At 48.8% G+C, this 18,472-nt stretch overlaps 8 non-coding genes across 8 annotated transcripts; all 8 read left to right on the top strand.

Moving 5' to 3' along the window:
- Nucleotides 1-314: 314 nt before the first annotated feature.
- Nucleotides 315-477, top strand: LOC126327874 (U1 spliceosomal RNA). Its single transcript, XR_007561552.1, has one exon. It is a non-coding gene; the product is annotated as a U1 spliceosomal RNA (small nuclear RNA).
- A 2,140-nt stretch (nt 478-2,617) lies between these two features.
- Nucleotides 2,618-2,780, top strand: LOC126327873 (U1 spliceosomal RNA). Its single transcript, XR_007561551.1, has one exon. It is a non-coding gene; the product is annotated as a U1 spliceosomal RNA (small nuclear RNA).
- Nucleotides 2,781-4,920: 2,140 nt separating this feature from the next.
- On the top strand, nt 4,921-5,083 carry LOC126327872 (U1 spliceosomal RNA). Its single transcript, XR_007561550.1, has one exon. It is a non-coding gene; the product is annotated as a U1 spliceosomal RNA (small nuclear RNA).
- Nucleotides 5,084-7,224: 2,141 nt separating this feature from the next.
- Nucleotides 7,225-7,387, top strand: LOC126327878 (U1 spliceosomal RNA). The gene has a single exon (XR_007561556.1). It is a non-coding gene; the product is annotated as a U1 spliceosomal RNA (small nuclear RNA).
- A 2,141-nt stretch (nt 7,388-9,528) lies between these two features.
- On the top strand, nt 9,529-9,691 carry LOC126327877 (U1 spliceosomal RNA). The gene has a single exon (XR_007561555.1). It is a non-coding gene; the product is annotated as a U1 spliceosomal RNA (small nuclear RNA).
- A 2,141-nt stretch (nt 9,692-11,832) lies between these two features.
- LOC126327876 (U1 spliceosomal RNA) lies at nt 11,833-11,995 on the top strand. The gene has a single exon (XR_007561554.1). It is a non-coding gene; the product is annotated as a U1 spliceosomal RNA (small nuclear RNA).
- Nucleotides 11,996-14,136: 2,141 nt separating this feature from the next.
- On the top strand, nt 14,137-14,299 carry LOC126327875 (U1 spliceosomal RNA). The gene has a single exon (XR_007561553.1). It is a non-coding gene; the product is annotated as a U1 spliceosomal RNA (small nuclear RNA).
- Nucleotides 14,300-16,440: 2,141 nt separating this feature from the next.
- On the top strand, nt 16,441-16,603 carry LOC126327871 (U1 spliceosomal RNA). Its single transcript, XR_007561549.1, has one exon. It is a non-coding gene; the product is annotated as a U1 spliceosomal RNA (small nuclear RNA).
- Nucleotides 16,604-18,472: the final 1,869 nt, after the last annotated feature.

The following is an 18,472-nucleotide window of genomic DNA, read 5'->3' as shown; positions in this document are numbered from 1 at the left end:
GCAGGCGGAGAGGGTTGCTCGAAGGCGGTAACCCCGACATGGCCCGCCATCTCCCGGAGGGTGCAGTAACTTAACCCCAGCAACGGCCGGCGCCGCGCGTCGCGATGTCTTTCGCACGAAAAATGCATCTCTTTCTGCAGAGGTCCGTTATTGTGCCTGTCTGCGTGCTAACTCGACGGCCAACAGCGCGTTTCTAAGGAAGCAAGTGCATTCACGGCACCATGCTCTTCGCCGAATGCGACAACGTCAAGAGTTCTCGTTCCACTACGATAGCGCGAGGCATTACAAATACTCGCCTGCGGCCGAGGAAAAGCATACTTACCTGGCGTAGAGGATACCGTGATCATGAAGGCGGTTCCTCCGGGGTGAGGCTTGTCCATTGCACTTCGGTCGAGCTGACCCCCGCGATTACTCCAAATGCGAGTAACTCGGGCGCATAATTTTTGGTAGTCGGGACTGCGTTCGCGCTGTCCCGGTGTTAATCTGTAATGCAATCAAAGCCTTTTCTCGTCGTAAATGATAAGCACTGTCGGTGAGTTACTTACCAGCTTCTTGTAAGCGATGATGCCTCCACTAGAAACGACAAAATGCACTAGGACACGGCGTCGAAACCCACAGCCAGCGCACTCCTCGTTAACCGCGTGGCACGCGCGCTCCTAATAACAGCGGCAGCCGCGAGATGGCTCAGGCGATCTAACTTGGCTACGATTTCCGTATTAACGGTCGAACGGCCCCTTTTAGCGTTCTCTGTCCATAAACAGATTGTGCGCCAAACGTTATTCGAGGGCGCGGCATTCCCTGCAAGCACAGTGGCTGCTGTGGCGCGAGCCGGCGTACAGGGGCTGTCGGCCAGCCGAACGCTTTGGCGCCTGTGGCAAGGTACATGACGGGCCGGAAGCAAGCGTCTAGCGTAGCGTCTAGAGACTTGCAGACTTGCGGCACTTGAGGAGCTTGTGGGGATGTGAATCGAAGGAAGCAACATGACGAGCTGCACCGAAAACGAGAAACATCGATTCTAGCCAACAGCGCCCTGTGCTCCCAGGCGGCCACCCATCCTAACCCAACCTCGGTGATCGGACGAGAACCGGCGTATTTTACCCGTTTCTTACCCCGTTGCCGTTGGCGAGTGAATGCTGCAACGTGTGCGGCAAGTCAGCTTCGGATCCTCACTTAACTTCCACACACAGTGAATATCTTCCTGGCCATGACAGTTTCCCGCCTGCTCTAAGTAATGGCCTTTCGTCGCAGTGGTTGTGTTTCATCTGACAACTTTGCAGGCAACCCAAAATAACGCTTGGAAATGAGCAATTGAAGCACGAGGAGGACTGAAAACAGCCGCATGAAATTATTAAGCTCGGTTTCGATTGCAACAATTCCAATCAAATACTCACAGACACTAATTGCAGAGATAGGTAGGATTAATAAATTCGTTATTGAATCACTGAATTCACAAAAAAAAAAAAAAAAGAAATACACTTTCTTGTTTAATATCATTTCATTACACTTCAGAACTGTTACTACTTCATAAACAAGCAATTTAATTTGTCCCTACTTACTCCATGTCCAAGCAAAGAGACAGGGAGGGAGGGGTGAATGTAAGGCCTGCAGTAGTTTCAAATGTTTGCACATGTAAAAATACTCATAGCGACACCATAGTCATAAGATATTAATCATTTATGAAATTCCGCAAAAAATAAATTAATCTGCAGCAAGCAGTGTTGCCATTAGATGGCAATGGCATTGTTTTCACAGTGCTACCTAGTAGTGGTGCAGCCTAAAACGAATTAATCACTTCCTCTAACCTTTTCCATCTAGCTTAAATAATGAAGCATTATTTTTGTCATATACTCTCACATGCGTGAAGGAAATATCTCCACGTTCTGAATTAAAGTGAACACAAATTTTGTTCGAGCTTTCCAGATCATGCTCGAGATGAACAGAAAAAAGAAGTGTTACCTTACCTGCAAGAGTCTTCTGTTCCATCACCGTCCAATGGGGTAAGCTGCAGTTTTTTGCTGATTATTGTCTTTCCTTAAGAGCCTGCTGGCGTGATGTTTGTCCCTCGTGTACAACACCCACGAGTGCATACAGCTTCCTTAGAACATCTGAAAGCCTGAGCTTGGTCCTTCGGTTGCTGAGCGACAGACAAGGGCGATTGACAATGCTGCCGTATTTCCTAGCACTAAGGGCTCCCACGGAGGGAGCAAAGGTAAGAGCAATAATTGATTTTGTGGCTGGAAGAAACAGTCATTCAGCAAATCTCATTTGCCGTTTCGACATCGGCCGAGAAAGAGGGGCGCCTCGCAGGCGGAGAGGGTTGCTCGAAGGCGGTAACCCCGACATGGCCCGCCATCTCCCGGAGGGTGCAGTAACTTAACCCCAGCAACGGCCGGCGCCGCGCGTCGCGATGTCTTTCGCACGAAAAATGCATCTCTTTCTGCAGAGGTCCGTTATTGTGCCTGTCTGCGTGCTAACTCGACGGCCAACAGCGCGTTTCTAAGGAAGCAAGTGCATTCACGGCACCATGCTCTTCGCCGAATGCGACAACGTCAAGAGTTCTCGTTCCACTACGATAGCGCGAGGCATTACAAATACTCGCCTGCGGCCGAGGAAAAGCATACTTACCTGGCGTAGAGGATACCGTGATCATGAAGGCGGTTCCTCCGGGGTGAGGCTTGTCCATTGCACTTCGGTCGAGCTGACCCCCGCGATTACTCCAAATGCGAGTAACTCGGGCGCATAATTTTTGGTAGTCGGGACTGCGTTCGCGCTGTCCCGGTGTTAATCTGTAATGCAATCAAAGCCTTTTCTCGTCGTAAATGATAAGCACTGTCGGTGAGTTACTTACCAGCTTCTTGTAAGCGATGATGCCTCCACTAGAAACGACAAAATGCACTAGGACACGGCGTCGAAACCCACAGCCAGCGCACTCCTCGTTAACCGCGTGGCACGCGCGCTCCTAATAACAGCGGCAGCCGCGAGATGGCTCAGGCGATCTAACTTGGCTACGATTTCCGTATTAACGGTCGAACGGCCCCTTTTAGCGTTCTCTGTCCATAAACAGATTGTGCGCCAAACGTTATTCGAGGGCGCGGCATTCCCTGCAAGCACAGTGGCTGCTGTGGCGCGAGCCGGCGTACAGGGGCTGTCGGCCAGCCGAACGCTTTGGCGCCTGTGGCAAGGTACATGACGGGCCGGAAGCAAGCGTCTAGCGTAGCGTCTAGAGACTTGCAGACTTGCGGCACTTGAGGAGCTTGTGGGGATGTGAATCGAAGGAAGCAACATGACGAGCTGCACCGAAAACGAGAAACATCGATTCTAGCCAACAGCGCCCTGTGCTCCCAGGCGGCCACCCATCCTAACCCAACCTCGGTGATCGGACGAGAACCGGCGTATTTTACCCGTTTCTTACCCCGTTGCCGTTGGCGAGTGAATGCTGCAACGTGTGCGGCAAGTCAGCTTCGGATCCTCACTTAACTTCCACACACAGTGAATATCTTCCTGGCCATGACAGTTTCCCGCCTGCTCTAAGTAATGGCCTTTCGTCGCAGTGGTTGTGTTTCATCTGACAACTTTGCAGGCAACCCAAAATAACGCTTGGAAATGAGCAATTGAAGCACGAGGAGGACTGAAAACAGCCGCATGAAATTATTAAGCTCGGTTTCGATTGCAACAATTCCAATCAAATACTCACAGACACTAATTGCAGAGATAGGTAGGATTAATAAATTCGTTATTGAATCACTGAATTCACAAAAAAAAAAAAAAAAGAAATACACTTTCTTGTTTAATATCATTTCATTACACTTCAGAACTGTTACTACTTCATAAACAAGCAATTTAATTTGTCCCTACTTACTCCATGTCCAAGCAAAGAGACAGGGAGGGAGGGGTGAATGTAAGGCCTGCAGTAGTTTCAAATGTTTGCACATGTAAAAATACTCATAGCGACACCATAGTCATAAGATATTAATCATTTATGAAATTCCGCAAAAAATAAATTAATCTGCAGCAAGCAGTGTTGCCATTAGATGGCAATGGCATTGTTTTCACAGTGCTACCTAGTAGTGGTGCAGCCTAAAACGAATTAATCACTTCCTCTAACCTTTTCCATCTAGCTTAAATAATGAAGCATTATTTTTGTCATATACTCTCACATGCGTGAAGGAAATATCTCCACGTTCTGAATTAAAGTGAACACAAATTTTGTTCGAGCTTTCCAGATCATGCTCGAGATGAACAGAAAAAAGAAGTGTTACCTTACCTGCAAGAGTCTTCTGTTCCATCACCGTCCAATGGGGTAAGCTGCAGTTTTTTGCTGATTATTGTCTTTCCTTAAGAGCCTGCTGGCGTGATGTTTGTCCCTCGTGTACAACACCCACGAGTGCATACAGCTTCCTTAGAACATCTGAAAGCCTGAGCTTGGTCCTTCGGTTGCTGAGCGACAGACAAGGGCGATTGACAATGCTGCCGTATTTCCTAGCACTAAGGGCTCCCACGGAGGGAGCAAAGGTAAGAGCAATAATTGATTTTGTGGCTGGAAGAAACAGTCATTCAGCAAATCTCATTTGCCGTTTCGACATCGGCCGAGAAAGAGGGGCGCCTCGCAGGCGGAGAGGGTTGCTCGAAGGCGGTAACCCCGACATGGCCCGCCATCTCCCGGAGGGTGCAGTAACTTAACCCCAGCAACGGCCGGCGCCGCGCGTCGCGATGTCTTTCGCACGAAAAATGCATCTCTTTCTGCAGAGGTCCGTTATTGTGCCTGTCTGCGTGCTAACTCGACGGCCAACAGCGCGTTTCTAAGGAAGCAAGTGCATTCACGGCACCATGCTCTTCGCCGAATGCGACAACGTCAAGAGTTCTCGTTCCACTACGATAGCGCGAGGCATTACAAATACTCGCCTGCGGCCGAGGAAAAGCATACTTACCTGGCGTAGAGGATACCGTGATCATGAAGGCGGTTCCTCCGGGGTGAGGCTTGTCCATTGCACTTCGGTCGAGCTGACCCCCGCGATTACTCCAAATGCGAGTAACTCGGGCGCATAATTTTTGGTAGTCGGGACTGCGTTCGCGCTGTCCCGGTGTTAATCTGTAATGCAATCAAAGCCTTTTCTCGTCGTAAATGATAAGCACTGTCGGTGAGTTACTTACCAGCTTCTTGTAAGCGATGATGCCTCCACTAGAAACGACAAAATGCACTAGGACACGGCGTCGAAACCCACAGCCAGCGCACTCCTCGTTAACCGCGTGGCACGCGCGCTCCTAATAACAGCGGCAGCCGCGAGATGGCTCAGGCGATCTAACTTGGCTACGATTTCCGTATTAACGGTCGAACGGCCCCTTTTAGCGTTCTCTGTCCATAAACAGATTGTGCGCCAAACGTTATTCGAGGGCGCGGCATTCCCTGCAAGCACAGTGGCTGCTGTGGCGCGAGCCGGCGTACAGGGGCTGTCGGCCAGCCGAACGCTTTGGCGCCTGTGGCAAGGTACATGACGGGCCGGAAGCAAGCGTCTAGCGTAGCGTCTAGAGACTTGCAGACTTGCGGCACTTGAGGAGCTTGTGGGGATGTGAATCGAAGGAAGCAACATGACGAGCTGCACCGAAAACGAGAAACATCGATTCTAGCCAACAGCGCCCTGTGCTCCCAGGCGGCCACCCATCCTAACCCAACCTCGGTGATCGGACGAGAACCGGCGTATTTTACCCGTTTCTTACCCCGTTGCCGTTGGCGAGTGAATGCTGCAACGTGTGCGGCAAGTCAGCTTCGGATCCTCACTTAACTTCCACACACAGTGAATATCTTCCTGGCCATGACAGTTTCCCGCCTGCTCTAAGTAATGGCCTTTCGTCGCAGTGGTTGTGTTTCATCTGACAACTTTGCAGGCAACCCAAAATAACGCTTGGAAATGAGCAATTGAAGCACGAGGAGGACTGAAAACAGCCGCATGAAATTATTAAGCTCGGTTTCGATTGCAACAATTCCAATCAAATACTCACAGACACTAATTGCAGAGATAGGTAGGATTAATAAATTCGTTATTGAATCACTGAATTCACAAAAAAAAAAAAAAAAAGAAATACACTTTCTTGTTTAATATCATTTCATTACACTTCAGAACTGTTACTACTTCATAAACAAGCAATTTAATTTGTCCCTACTTACTCCATGTCCAAGCAAAGAGACAGGGAGGGAGGGGTGAATGTAAGGCCTGCAGTAGTTTCAAATGTTTGCACATGTAAAAATACTCATAGCGACACCATAGTCATAAGATATTAATCATTTATGAAATTCCGCAAAAAATAAATTAATCTGCAGCAAGCAGTGTTGCCATTAGATGGCAATGGCATTGTTTTCACAGTGCTACCTAGTAGTGGTGCAGCCTAAAACGAATTAATCACTTCCTCTAACCTTTTCCATCTAGCTTAAATAATGAAGCATTATTTTTGTCATATACTCTCACATGCGTGAAGGAAATATCTCCACGTTCTGAATTAAAGTGAACACAAATTTTGTTCGAGCTTTCCAGATCATGCTCGAGATGAACAGAAAAAAGAAGTGTTACCTTACCTGCAAGAGTCTTCTGTTCCATCACCGTCCAATGGGGTAAGCTGCAGTTTTTTGCTGATTATTGTCTTTCCTTAAGAGCCTGCTGGCGTGATGTTTGTCCCTCGTGTACAACACCCACGAGTGCATACAGCTTCCTTAGAACATCTGAAAGCCTGAGCTTGGTCCTTCGGTTGCTGAGCGACAGACAAGGGCGATTGACAATGCTGCCGTATTTCCTAGCACTAAGGGCTCCCACGGAGGGAGCAAAGGTAAGAGCAATAATTGATTTTGTGGCTGGAAGAAACAGTCATTCAGCAAATCTCATTTGCCGTTTCGACATCGGCCGAGAAAGAGGGGCGCCTCGCAGGCGGAGAGGGTTGCTCGAAGGCGGTAACCCCGACATGGCCCGCCATCTCCCGGAGGGTGCAGTAACTTAACCCCAGCAACGGCCGGCGCCGCGCGTCGCGATGTCTTTCGCACGAAAAATGCATCTCTTTCTGCAGAGGTCCGTTATTGTGCCTGTCTGCGTGCTAACTCGACGGCCAACAGCGCGTTTCTAAGGAAGCAAGTGCATTCACGGCACCATGCTCTTCGCCGAATGCGACAACGTCAAGAGTTCTCGTTCCACTACGATAGCGCGAGGCATTACAAATACTCGCCTGCGGCCGAGGAAAAGCATACTTACCTGGCGTAGAGGATACCGTGATCATGAAGGCGGTTCCTCCGGGGTGAGGCTTGTCCATTGCACTTCGGTCGAGCTGACCCCCGCGATTACTCCAAATGCGAGTAACTCGGGCGCATAATTTTTGGTAGTCGGGACTGCGTTCGCGCTGTCCCGGTGTTAATCTGTAATGCAATCAAAGCCTTTTCTCGTCGTAAATGATAAGCACTGTCGGTGAGTTACTTACCAGCTTCTTGTAAGCGATGATGCCTCCACTAGAAACGACAAAATGCACTAGGACACGGCGTCGAAACCCACAGCCAGCGCACTCCTCGTTAACCGCGTGGCACGCGCGCTCCTAATAACAGCGGCAGCCGCGAGATGGCTCAGGCGATCTAACTTGGCTACGATTTCCGTATTAACGGTCGAACGGCCCCTTTTAGCGTTCTCTGTCCATAAACAGATTGTGCGCCAAACGTTATTCGAGGGCGCGGCATTCCCTGCAAGCACAGTGGCTGCTGTGGCGCGAGCCGGCGTACAGGGGCTGTCGGCCAGCCGAACGCTTTGGCGCCTGTGGCAAGGTACATGACGGGCCGGAAGCAAGCGTCTAGCGTAGCGTCTAGAGACTTGCAGACTTGCGGCACTTGAGGAGCTTGTGGGGATGTGAATCGAAGGAAGCAACATGACGAGCTGCACCGAAAACGAGAAACATCGATTCTAGCCAACAGCGCCCTGTGCTCCCAGGCGGCCACCCATCCTAACCCAACCTCGGTGATCGGACGAGAACCGGCGTATTTTACCCGTTTCTTACCCCGTTGCCGTTGGCGAGTGAATGCTGCAACGTGTGCGGCAAGTCAGCTTCGGATCCTCACTTAACTTCCACACACAGTGAATATCTTCCTGGCCATGACAGTTTCCCGCCTGCTCTAAGTAATGGCCTTTCGTCGCAGTGGTTGTGTTTCATCTGACAACTTTGCAGGCAACCCAAAATAACGCTTGGAAATGAGCAATTGAAGCACGAGGAGGACTGAAAACAGCCGCATGAAATTATTAAGCTCGGTTTCGATTGCAACAATTCCAATCAAATACTCACAGACACTAATTGCAGAGATAGGTAGGATTAATAAATTCGTTATTGAATCACTGAATTCACAAAAAAAAAAAAAAAAGAAATACACTTTCTTGTTTAATATCATTTCATTACACTTCAGAACTGTTACTACTTCATAAACAAGCAATTTAATTTGTCCCTACTTACTCCATGTCCAAGCAAAGAGACAGGGAGGGAGGGTGTGAATGTAAGGCCTGCAGTAGTTTCAAATGTTTGCACATGTAAAAATACTCATAGCGACACCATAGTCATAAGATATTAATCATTTATGAAATTCCGCAAAAAATAAATTAATCTGCAGCAAGCAGTGTTGCCATTAGATGGCAATGGCATTGTTTTCACAGTGCTACCTAGTAGTGGTGCAGCCTAAAACGAATTAATCACTTCCTCTAACCTTTTCCATCTAGCTTAAATAATGAAGCATTATTTTTGTCATATACTCTCACATGCGTGAAGGAAATATCTCCACGTTCTGAATTAAAGTGAACACAAATTTTGTTCGAGCTTTCCAGATCATGCTCGAGATGAACAGAAAAAAGAAGTGTTACCTTACCTGCAAGAGTCTTCTGTTCCATCACCGTCCAATGGGGTAAGCTGCAGTTTTTTGCTGATTATTGTCTTTCCTTAAGAGCCTGCTGGCGTGATGTTTGTCCCTCGTGTACAACACCCACGAGTGCATACAGCTTCCTTAGAACATCTGAAAGCCTGAGCTTGGTCCTTCGGTTGCTGAGCGACAGACAAGGGCGATTGACAATGCTGCCGTATTTCCTAGCACTAAGGGCTCCCACGGAGGGAGCAAAGGTAAGAGCAATAATTGATTTTGTGGCTGGAAGAAACAGTCATTCAGCAAATCTCATTTGCCGTTTCGACATCGGCCGAGAAAGAGGGGCGCCTCGCAGGCGGAGAGGGTTGCTCGAAGGCGGTAACCCCGACATGGCCCGCCATCTCCCGGAGGGTGCAGTAACTTAACCCCAGCAACGGCCGGCGCCGCGCGTCGCGATGTCTTTCGCACGAAAAATGCATCTCTTTCTGCAGAGGTCCGTTATTGTGCCTGTCTGCGTGCTAACTCGACGGCCAACAGCGCGTTTCTAAGGAAGCAAGTGCATTCACGGCACCATGCTCTTCGCCGAATGCGACAACGTCAAGAGTTCTCGTTCCACTACGATAGCGCGAGGCATTACAAATACTCGCCTGCGGCCGAGGAAAAGCATACTTACCTGGCGTAGAGGATACCGTGATCATGAAGGCGGTTCCTCCGGGGTGAGGCTTGTCCATTGCACTTCGGTCGAGCTGACCCCCGCGATTACTCCAAATGCGAGTAACTCGGGCGCATAATTTTTGGTAGTCGGGACTGCGTTCGCGCTGTCCCGGTGTTAATCTGTAATGCAATCAAAGCCTTTTCTCGTCGTAAATGATAAGCACTGTCGGTGAGTTACTTACCAGCTTCTTGTAAGCGATGATGCCTCCACTAGAAACGACAAAATGCACTAGGACACGGCGTCGAAACCCACAGCCAGCGCACTCCTCGTTAACCGCGTGGCACGCGCGCTCCTAATAACAGCGGCAGCCGCGAGATGGCTCAGGCGATCTAACTTGGCTACGATTTCCGTATTAACGGTCGAACGGCCCCTTTTAGCGTTCTCTGTCCATAAACAGATTGTGCGCCAAACGTTATTCGAGGGCGCGGCATTCCCTGCAAGCACAGTGGCTGCTGTGGCGCGAGCCGGCGTACAGGGGCTGTCGGCCAGCCGAACGCTTTGGCGCCTGTGGCAAGGTACATGACGGGCCGGAAGCAAGCGTCTAGCGTAGCGTCTAGAGACTTGCAGACTTGCGGCACTTGAGGAGCTTGTGGGGATGTGAATCGAAGGAAGCAACATGACGAGCTGCACCGAAAACGAGAAACATCGATTCTAGCCAACAGCGCCCTGTGCTCCCAGGCGGCCACCCATCCTAACCCAACCTCGGTGATCGGACGAGAACCGGCGTATTTTACCCGTTTCTTACCCCGTTGCCGTTGGCGAGTGAATGCTGCAACGTGTGCGGCAAGTCAGCTTCGGATCCTCACTTAACTTCCACACACAGTGAATATCTTCCTGGCCATGACAGTTTCCCGCCTGCTCTAAGTAATGGCCTTTCGTCGCAGTGGTTGTGTTTCATCTGACAACTTTGCAGGCAACCCAAAATAACGCTTGGAAATGAGCAATTGAAGCACGAGGAGGACTGAAAACAGCCGCATGAAATTATTAAGCTCGGTTTCGATTGCAACAATTCCAATCAAATACTCACAGACACTAATTGCAGAGATAGGTAGGATTAATAAATTCGTTATTGAATCACTGAATTCACAAAAAAAAAAAAAAAAGAAATACACTTTCTTGTTTAATATCATTTCATTACACTTCAGAACTGTTACTACTTCATAAACAAGCAATTTAATTTGTCCCTACTTACTCCATGTCCAAGCAAAGAGACAGGGAGGGAGGGGTGAATGTAAGGCCTGCAGTAGTTTCAAATGTTTGCACATGTAAAAATACTCATAGCGACACCATAGTCATAAGATATTAATCATTTATGAAATTCCGCAAAAAATAAATTAATCTGCAGCAAGCAGTGTTGCCATTAGATGGCAATGGCATTGTTTTCACAGTGCTACCTAGTAGTGGTGCAGCCTAAAACGAATTAATCACTTCCTCTAACCTTTTCCATCTAGCTTAAATAATGAAGCATTATTTTTGTCATATACTCTCACATGCGTGAAGGAAATATCTCCACGTTCTGAATTAAAGTGAACACAAATTTTGTTCGAGCTTTTCCAGATCATGCTCGAGATGAACAGAAAAAAGAAGTGTTACCTTACCTGCAAGAGTCTTCTGTTCCATCACCGTCCAATGGGGTAAGCTGCAGTTTTTTGCTGATTATTGTCTTTCCTTAAGAGCCTGCTGGCGTGATGTTTGTCCCTCGTGTACAACACCCACGAGTGCATACAGCTTCCTTAGAACATCTGAAAGCCTGAGCTTGGTCCTTCGGTTGCTGAGCGACAGACAAGGGCGATTGACAATGCTGCCGTATTTCCTAGCACTAAGGGCTCCCACGGAGGGAGCAAAGGTAAGAGCAATAATTGATTTTGTGGCTGGAAGAAACAGTCATTCAGCAAATCTCATTTGCCGTTTCGACATCGGCCGAGAAAGAGGGGCGCCTCGCAGGCGGAGAGGGTTGCTCGAAGGCGGTAACCCCGACATGGCCCGCCATCTCCCGGAGGGTGCAGTAACTTAACCCCAGCAACGGCCGGCGCCGCGCGTCGCGATGTCTTTCGCACGAAAAATGCATCTCTTTCTGCAGAGGTCCGTTATTGTGCCTGTCTGCGTGCTAACTCGACGGCCAACAGCGCGTTTCTAAGGAAGCAAGTGCATTCACGGCACCATGCTCTTCGCCGAATGCGACAACGTCAAGAGTTCTCGTTCCACTACGATAGCGCGAGGCATTACAAATACTCGCCTGCGGCCGAGGAAAAGCATACTTACCTGGCGTAGAGGATACCGTGATCATGAAGGCGGTTCCTCCGGGGTGAGGCTTGTCCATTGCACTTCGGTCGAGCTGACCCCCGCGATTACTCCAAATGCGAGTAACTCGGGCGCATAATTTTTGGTAGTCGGGACTGCGTTCGCGCTGTCCCGGTGTTAATCTGTAATGCAATCAAAGCCTTTTCTCGTCGTAAATGATAAGCACTGTCGGTGAGTTACTTACCAGCTTCTTGTAAGCGATGATGCCTCCACTAGAAACGACAAAATGCACTAGGACACGGCGTCGAAACCCACAGCCAGCGCACTCCTCGTTAACCGCGTGGCACGCGCGCTCCTAATAACAGCGGCAGCCGCGAGATGGCTCAGGCGATCTAACTTGGCTACGATTTCCGTATTAACGGTCGAACGGCCCCTTTTAGCGTTCTCTGTCCATAAACAGATTGTGCGCCAAACGTTATTCGAGGGCGCGGCATTCCCTGCAAGCACAGTGGCTGCTGTGGCGCGAGCCGGCGTACAGGGGCTGTCGGCCAGCCGAACGCTTTGGCGCCTGTGGCAAGGTACATGACGGGCCGGAAGCAAGCGTCTAGCGTAGCGTCTAGAGACTTGCAGACTTGCGGCACTTGAGGAGCTTGTGGGGATGTGAATCGAAGGAAGCAACATGACGAGCTGCACCGAAAACGAGAAACATCGATTCTAGCCAACAGCGCCCTGTGCTCCCAGGCGGCCACCCATCCTAACCCAACCTCGGTGATCGGACGAGAACCGGCGTATTTTACCCGTTTCTTACCCCGTTGCCGTTGGCGAGTGAATGCTGCAACGTGTGCGGCAAGTCAGCTTCGGATCCTCACTTAACTTCCACACACAGTGAATATCTTCCTGGCCATGACAGTTTCCCGCCTGCTCTAAGTAATGGCCTTTCGTCGCAGTGGTTGTGTTTCATCTGACAACTTTGCAGGCAACCCAAAATAACGCTTGGAAATGAGCAATTGAAGCACGAGGAGGACTGAAAACAGCCGCATGAAATTATTAAGCTCGGTTTCGATTGCAACAATTCCAATCAAATACTCACAGACACTAATTGCAGAGATAGGTAGGATTAATAAATTCGTTATTGAATCACTGAATTCACAAAAAAAAAAAAAAAAAGAAATACACTTTCTTGTTTAATATCATTTCATTACACTTCAGAACTGTTACTACTTCATAAACAAGCAATTTAATTTGTCCCTACTTACTCCATGTCCAAGCAAAGAGACAGGGAGGGAGGGGTGAATGTAAGGCCTGCAGTAGTTTCAAATGTTTGCACATGTAAAAATACTCATAGCGACACCATAGTCATAAGATATTAATCATTTATGAAATTCCGCAAAAAATAAATTAATCTGCAGCAAGCAGTGTTGCCATTAGATGGCAATGGCATTGTTTTCACAGTGCTACCTAGTAGTGGTGCAGCCTAAAACGAATTAATCACTTCCTCTAACCTTTTCCATCTAGCTTAAATAATGAAGCATTATTTTTGTCATATACTCTCACATGCGTGAAGGAAATATCTCCACGTTCTGAATTAAAGTGAACACAAATTTTGTTCGAGCTTTCCAGATCATGCTCGAGATGAACAGAAAAAAGAAGTGTTACCTTACCTGCAAGAGTCTTCTGTTCCATCACCGTCCAATGGGGTAAGCTGCAGTTTTTTGCTGATTATTGTCTTTCCTTAAGAGCCTGCTGGCGTGATGTTTGTCCCTCGTGTACAACACCCACGAGTGCATACAGCTTCCTTAGAACATCTGAAAGCCTGAGCTTGGTCCTTCGGTTGCTGAGCGACAGACAAGGGCGATTGACAATGCTGCCGTATTTCCTAGCACTAAGGGCTCCCACGGAGGGAGCAAAGGTAAGAGCAATAATTGATTTTGTGGCTGGAAGAAACAGTCATTCAGCAAATCTCATTTGCCGTTTCGACATCGGCCGAGAAAGAGGGGCGCCTCGCAGGCGGAGAGGGTTGCTCGAAGGCGGTAACCCCGACATGGCCCGCCATCTCCCGGAGGGTGCAGTAACTTAACCCCAGCAACGGCCGGCGCCGCGCGTCGCGATGTCTTTCGCACGAAAAATGCATCTCTTTCTGCAGAGGTCCGTTATTGTGCCTGTCTGCGTGCTAACTCGACGGCCAACAGCGCGTTTCTAAGGAAGCAAGTGCATTCACGGCACCATGCTCTTCGCCGAATGCGACAACGTCAAGAGTTCTCGTTCCACTACGATAGCGCGAGGCATTACAAATACTCGCCTGCGGCCGAGGAAAAGCATACTTACCTGGCGTAGAGGATACCGTGATCATGAAGGCGGTTCCTCCGGGGTGAGGCTTGTCCATTGCACTTCGGTCGAGCTGACCCCCGCGATTACTCCAAATGCGAGTAACTCGGGCGCATAATTTTTGGTAGTCGGGACTGCGTTCGCGCTGTCCCGGTGTTAATCTGTAATGCAATCAAAGCCTTTTCTCGTCGTAAATGATAAGCACTGTCGGTGAGTTACTTACCAGCTTCTTGTAAGCGATGATGCCTCCACTAGAAACGACAAAATGCACTAGGACACGGCGTCGAAACCCACAGCCAGCGCACTCCTCGTTAACCGCGTGGCACGCGCGCTCCTAATAACAGCGGCAGCCGCGAGATGGCTCAGGCGATCTAACTTGGCTACGATTTCCGTATTAACGGTCGAACGGCCCCTTTTAGCGTTCTCTGTCCATAAACAGATTGTGCGCCAAACGTTATTCGAGGGCGCGGCATTCCCTGCAAGCACAGTGGCTGCTGTGGCGCGAGCCGGCGTACAGGGGCTGTCGGCCAGCCGAACGCTTTGGCGCCTGTGGCAAGGTACATGACGGGCCGGAAGCAAGCGTCTAGCGTAGCGTCTAGAGACTTGCAGACTTGCGGCACTTGAGGAGCTTGTGGGGATGTGAATCGAAGGAAGCAACATGACGAGCTGCACCGAAAACGAGAAACATCGATTCTAGCCAACAGCGCCCTGTGCTCCCAGGCGGCCACCCATCCTAACCCAACCTCGGTGATCGGACGAGAACCGGCGTATTTTACCCGTTTCTTACCCCGTTGCCGTTGGCGAGTGAATGCTGCAACGTGTGCGGCAAGTCAGCTTCGGATCCTCACTTAACTTCCACACACAGTGAATATCTTCCTGGCCATGACAGTTTCCCGCCTGCTCTAAGTAATGGCCTTTCGTCGCAGTGGTTGTGTTTCATCTGACAACTTTGCAGGCAACCCAAAATAACGCTTGGAAATGAGCAATTGAAGCACGAGGAGGACTGAAAACAGCCGCATGAAATTATTAAGCTCGGTTTCGATTGCAACAATTCCAATCAAATACTCACAGACACTAATTGCAGAGATAGGTAGGATTAATAAATTCGTTATTGAATCACTGAATTCACAAAAAAAAAAAAAAAAGAAATACACTTTCTTGTTTAATATCATTTCATTACACTTCAGAACTGTTACTACTTCATAAACAAGCAATTTAATTTGTCCCTACTTACTCCATGTCCAAGCAAAGAGACAGGGAGGGAGGGTGTGAATGTAAGGCCTGCAGTAGTTTCAAATGTTTGCACATGTAAAAATACTCATAGCGACACCATAGTCATAAGATATTAATCATTTATGAAATTCCGCAAAAAATAAATTAATCTGCAGCAAGCAGTGTTGCCATTAGATGGCAATGGCATTGTTTTCACAGTGCTACCTAGTAGTGGTGCAGCCTAAAACGAATTAATCACTTCCTCTAACCTTTTCCATCTAGCTTAAATAATGAAGCATTATTTTTGTCATATACTCTCACATGCGTGAAGGAAATATCTCCACGTTCTGAATTAAAGTGAACACAAATTTTGTTCGAGCTTTCCAGATCATGCTCGAGATGAACAGAAAAAAGAAGTGTTACCTTACCTGCAAGAGTCTTCTGTTCCATCACCGTCCAATGGGGTAAGCTGCAGTTTTTTGCTGATTATTGTCTTTCCTTAAGAGCCTGCTGGCGTGATGTTTGTCCCTCGTGTACAACACCCACGAGTGCATACAGCTTCCTTAGAACATCTGAAAGCCTGAGCTTGGTCCTTCGGTTGCTGAGCGACAGACAAGGGCGATTGACAATGCTGCCGTATTTCCTAGCACTAAGGGCTCCCACGGAGGGAGCAAAGGTAAGAGCAATAATTGATTTTGTGGCTGGAAGAAACAGTCATTCAGCAAATCTCATTTGCCGTTTCGACATCGGCCGAGAAAGAGGGGCGCCTCGCAGGCGGAGAGGGTTGCTCGAAGGCGGTAACCCCGACATGGCCCGCCATCTCCCGGAGGGTGCAGTAACTTAACCCCAGCAACGGCCGGCGCCGCGCGTCGCGATGTCTTTCGCACGAAAAATGCATCTCTTTCTGCAGAGGTCCGTTATTGTGCCTGTCTGCGTGCTAACTCGACGGCCAACAGCGCGTTTCTAAGGAAGCAAGTGCATTCACGGCACCATGCTCTTCGCCGAATGCGACAACGTCAAGAGTTCTCGTTCCACTACGATAGCGCGAGGCATTACAAATACTCGCCTGCGGCCGAGGAAAAGCATACTTACCTGGCGTAGAGGATACCGTGATCATGAAGGCGGTTCCTCCGGGGTGAGGCTTGTCCATTGCACTTCGGTCGAGCTGACCCCCGCGATTACTCCAAATGCGAGTAACTCGGGCGCATAATTTTTGGTAGTCGGGACTGCGTTCGCGCTGTCCCGGTGTTAATCTGTAATGCAATCAAAGCCTTTTCTCGTCGTAAATGATAAGCACTGTCGGTGAGTTACTTACCAGCTTCTTGTAAGCGATGATGCCTCCACTAGAAACGACAAAATGCACTAGGACACGGCGTCGAAACCCACAGCCAGCGCACTCCTCGTTAACCGCGTGGCACGCGCGCTCCTAATAACAGCGGCAGCCGCGAGATGGCTCAGGCGATCTAACTTGGCTACGATTTCCGTATTAACGGTCGAACGGCCCCTTTTAGCGTTCTCTGTCCATAAACAGATTGTGCGCCAAACGTTATTCGAGGGCGCGGCATTCCCTGCAAGCACAGTGGCTGCTGTGGCGCGAGCCGGCGTACAGGGGCTGTCGGCCAGCCGAACGCTTTGGCGCCTGTGGCAAGGTACATGACGGGCCGGAAGCAAGCGTCTAGCGTAGCGTCTAGAGACTTGCAGACTTGCGGCACTTGAGGAGCTTGTGGGGATGTGAATCGAAGGAAGCAACATGACGAGCTGCACCGAAAACGAGAAACATCGATTCTAGCCAACAGCGCCCTGTGCTCCCAGGCGGCCACCCATCCTAACCCAACCTCGGTGATCGGACGAGAACCGGCGTATTTTACCCGTTTCTTACCCCGTTGCCGTTGGCGAGTGAATGCTGCAACGTGTGCGGCAAGTCAGCTTCGGATCCTCACTTAACTTCCACACACAGTGAATATCTTCCTGGCCATGACAGTTTCCCGCCTGCTCTAAGTAATGGCCTTTCGTCGCAGTGGTTGTGTTTCATCTGACAACTTTGCAGGCAACCCAAAATAACGCTTGGAAATGAGCAATTGAAGCACGAGGAGGACTGAAAACAGCCGCATGAAATTATTAAGCTCGGTTTCGATTGCAACAATTCCAATCAAATACTCACAGACACTAATTGCAGAGATAGGTAGGATTAATAAATTCGTTATTGAATCACTGAATTCACAAAAAAAAAAAAAAAAAGAAATACACTTTCTTGTTTAATATCATTTCATTACACTTCAGAACTGTTACTACTTCATAAACAAGCAATTTAATTTGTCCCTACTTACTCCATGTCCAAGCAAAGAGACAGGGAGGGAGGGGTGAATGTAAGGCCTGCAGTAGTTTCAAATGTTTGCACATGTAAAAATACTCATAGCGACACCATAGTCATAAGATATTAATCATTTATGAAATTCCGCAAAAAATAAATTAATCTGCAGCAAGCAGTGTTGCCATTAGATGGCAATGGCATTGTTTTCACAGTGCTACCTAGTAGTGGTGCAGCCTAAAACGAATTAATCACTTCCTCTAACCTTTTCCATCTAGCTTAAATAATGAAGCATTATTTTTGTCATATACTCTCACATGCGTGAAGGAAATATCTCCACGTTCTGAATTAAAGTGAACACAAATTTTGTTCGAGCTTTCCAGATCATGCTCGAGATGAACAGAAAAAAGAAGTGTTACCTTACCTGCAAGAGTCTTCTGTTCCATCACCGTCCAATGGGGTAAGCTGCAGTTTTTTGCTGATTATTGTCTTTCCTTAAGAGCCTGCTGGCGTGATGTTTGTCCCTCGTGTACAACACCCACGAGTGCATACAGCTTCCTTAGAACATCTGAAAGCCTGAGCTTGGTCCTTCGGTTGCTGAGCGACAGACAAGGGCGATTGACAATGCTGCCGTATTTCCTAGCACTAAGGGCTCCCACGGAGGGAGCAAAGGTAAGAGCAATAATTGATTTTGTGGCTGGAAGAAACAGTCATTCAGCAAATCTCATTTGCCGTTTCGACATCGGCCGAGAAAGAGGGGCGCCTCGCAGGCGGAGAGGGTTGCTCGAAGGCGGTAACCCCGACATGG

Source organism: Schistocerca gregaria, unplaced genomic scaffold (genome assembly GCF_023897955.1).
Source record: "Schistocerca gregaria isolate iqSchGreg1 unplaced genomic scaffold, iqSchGreg1.2 ptg001066l, whole genome shotgun sequence".
NCBI lineage: Eukaryota > Metazoa > Arthropoda > Insecta > Orthoptera > Acrididae > Schistocerca > Schistocerca gregaria.
Note: the sequence above shows the minus strand (reverse complement) of the source record. Positions and strands in the feature narration are given on the sequence as shown.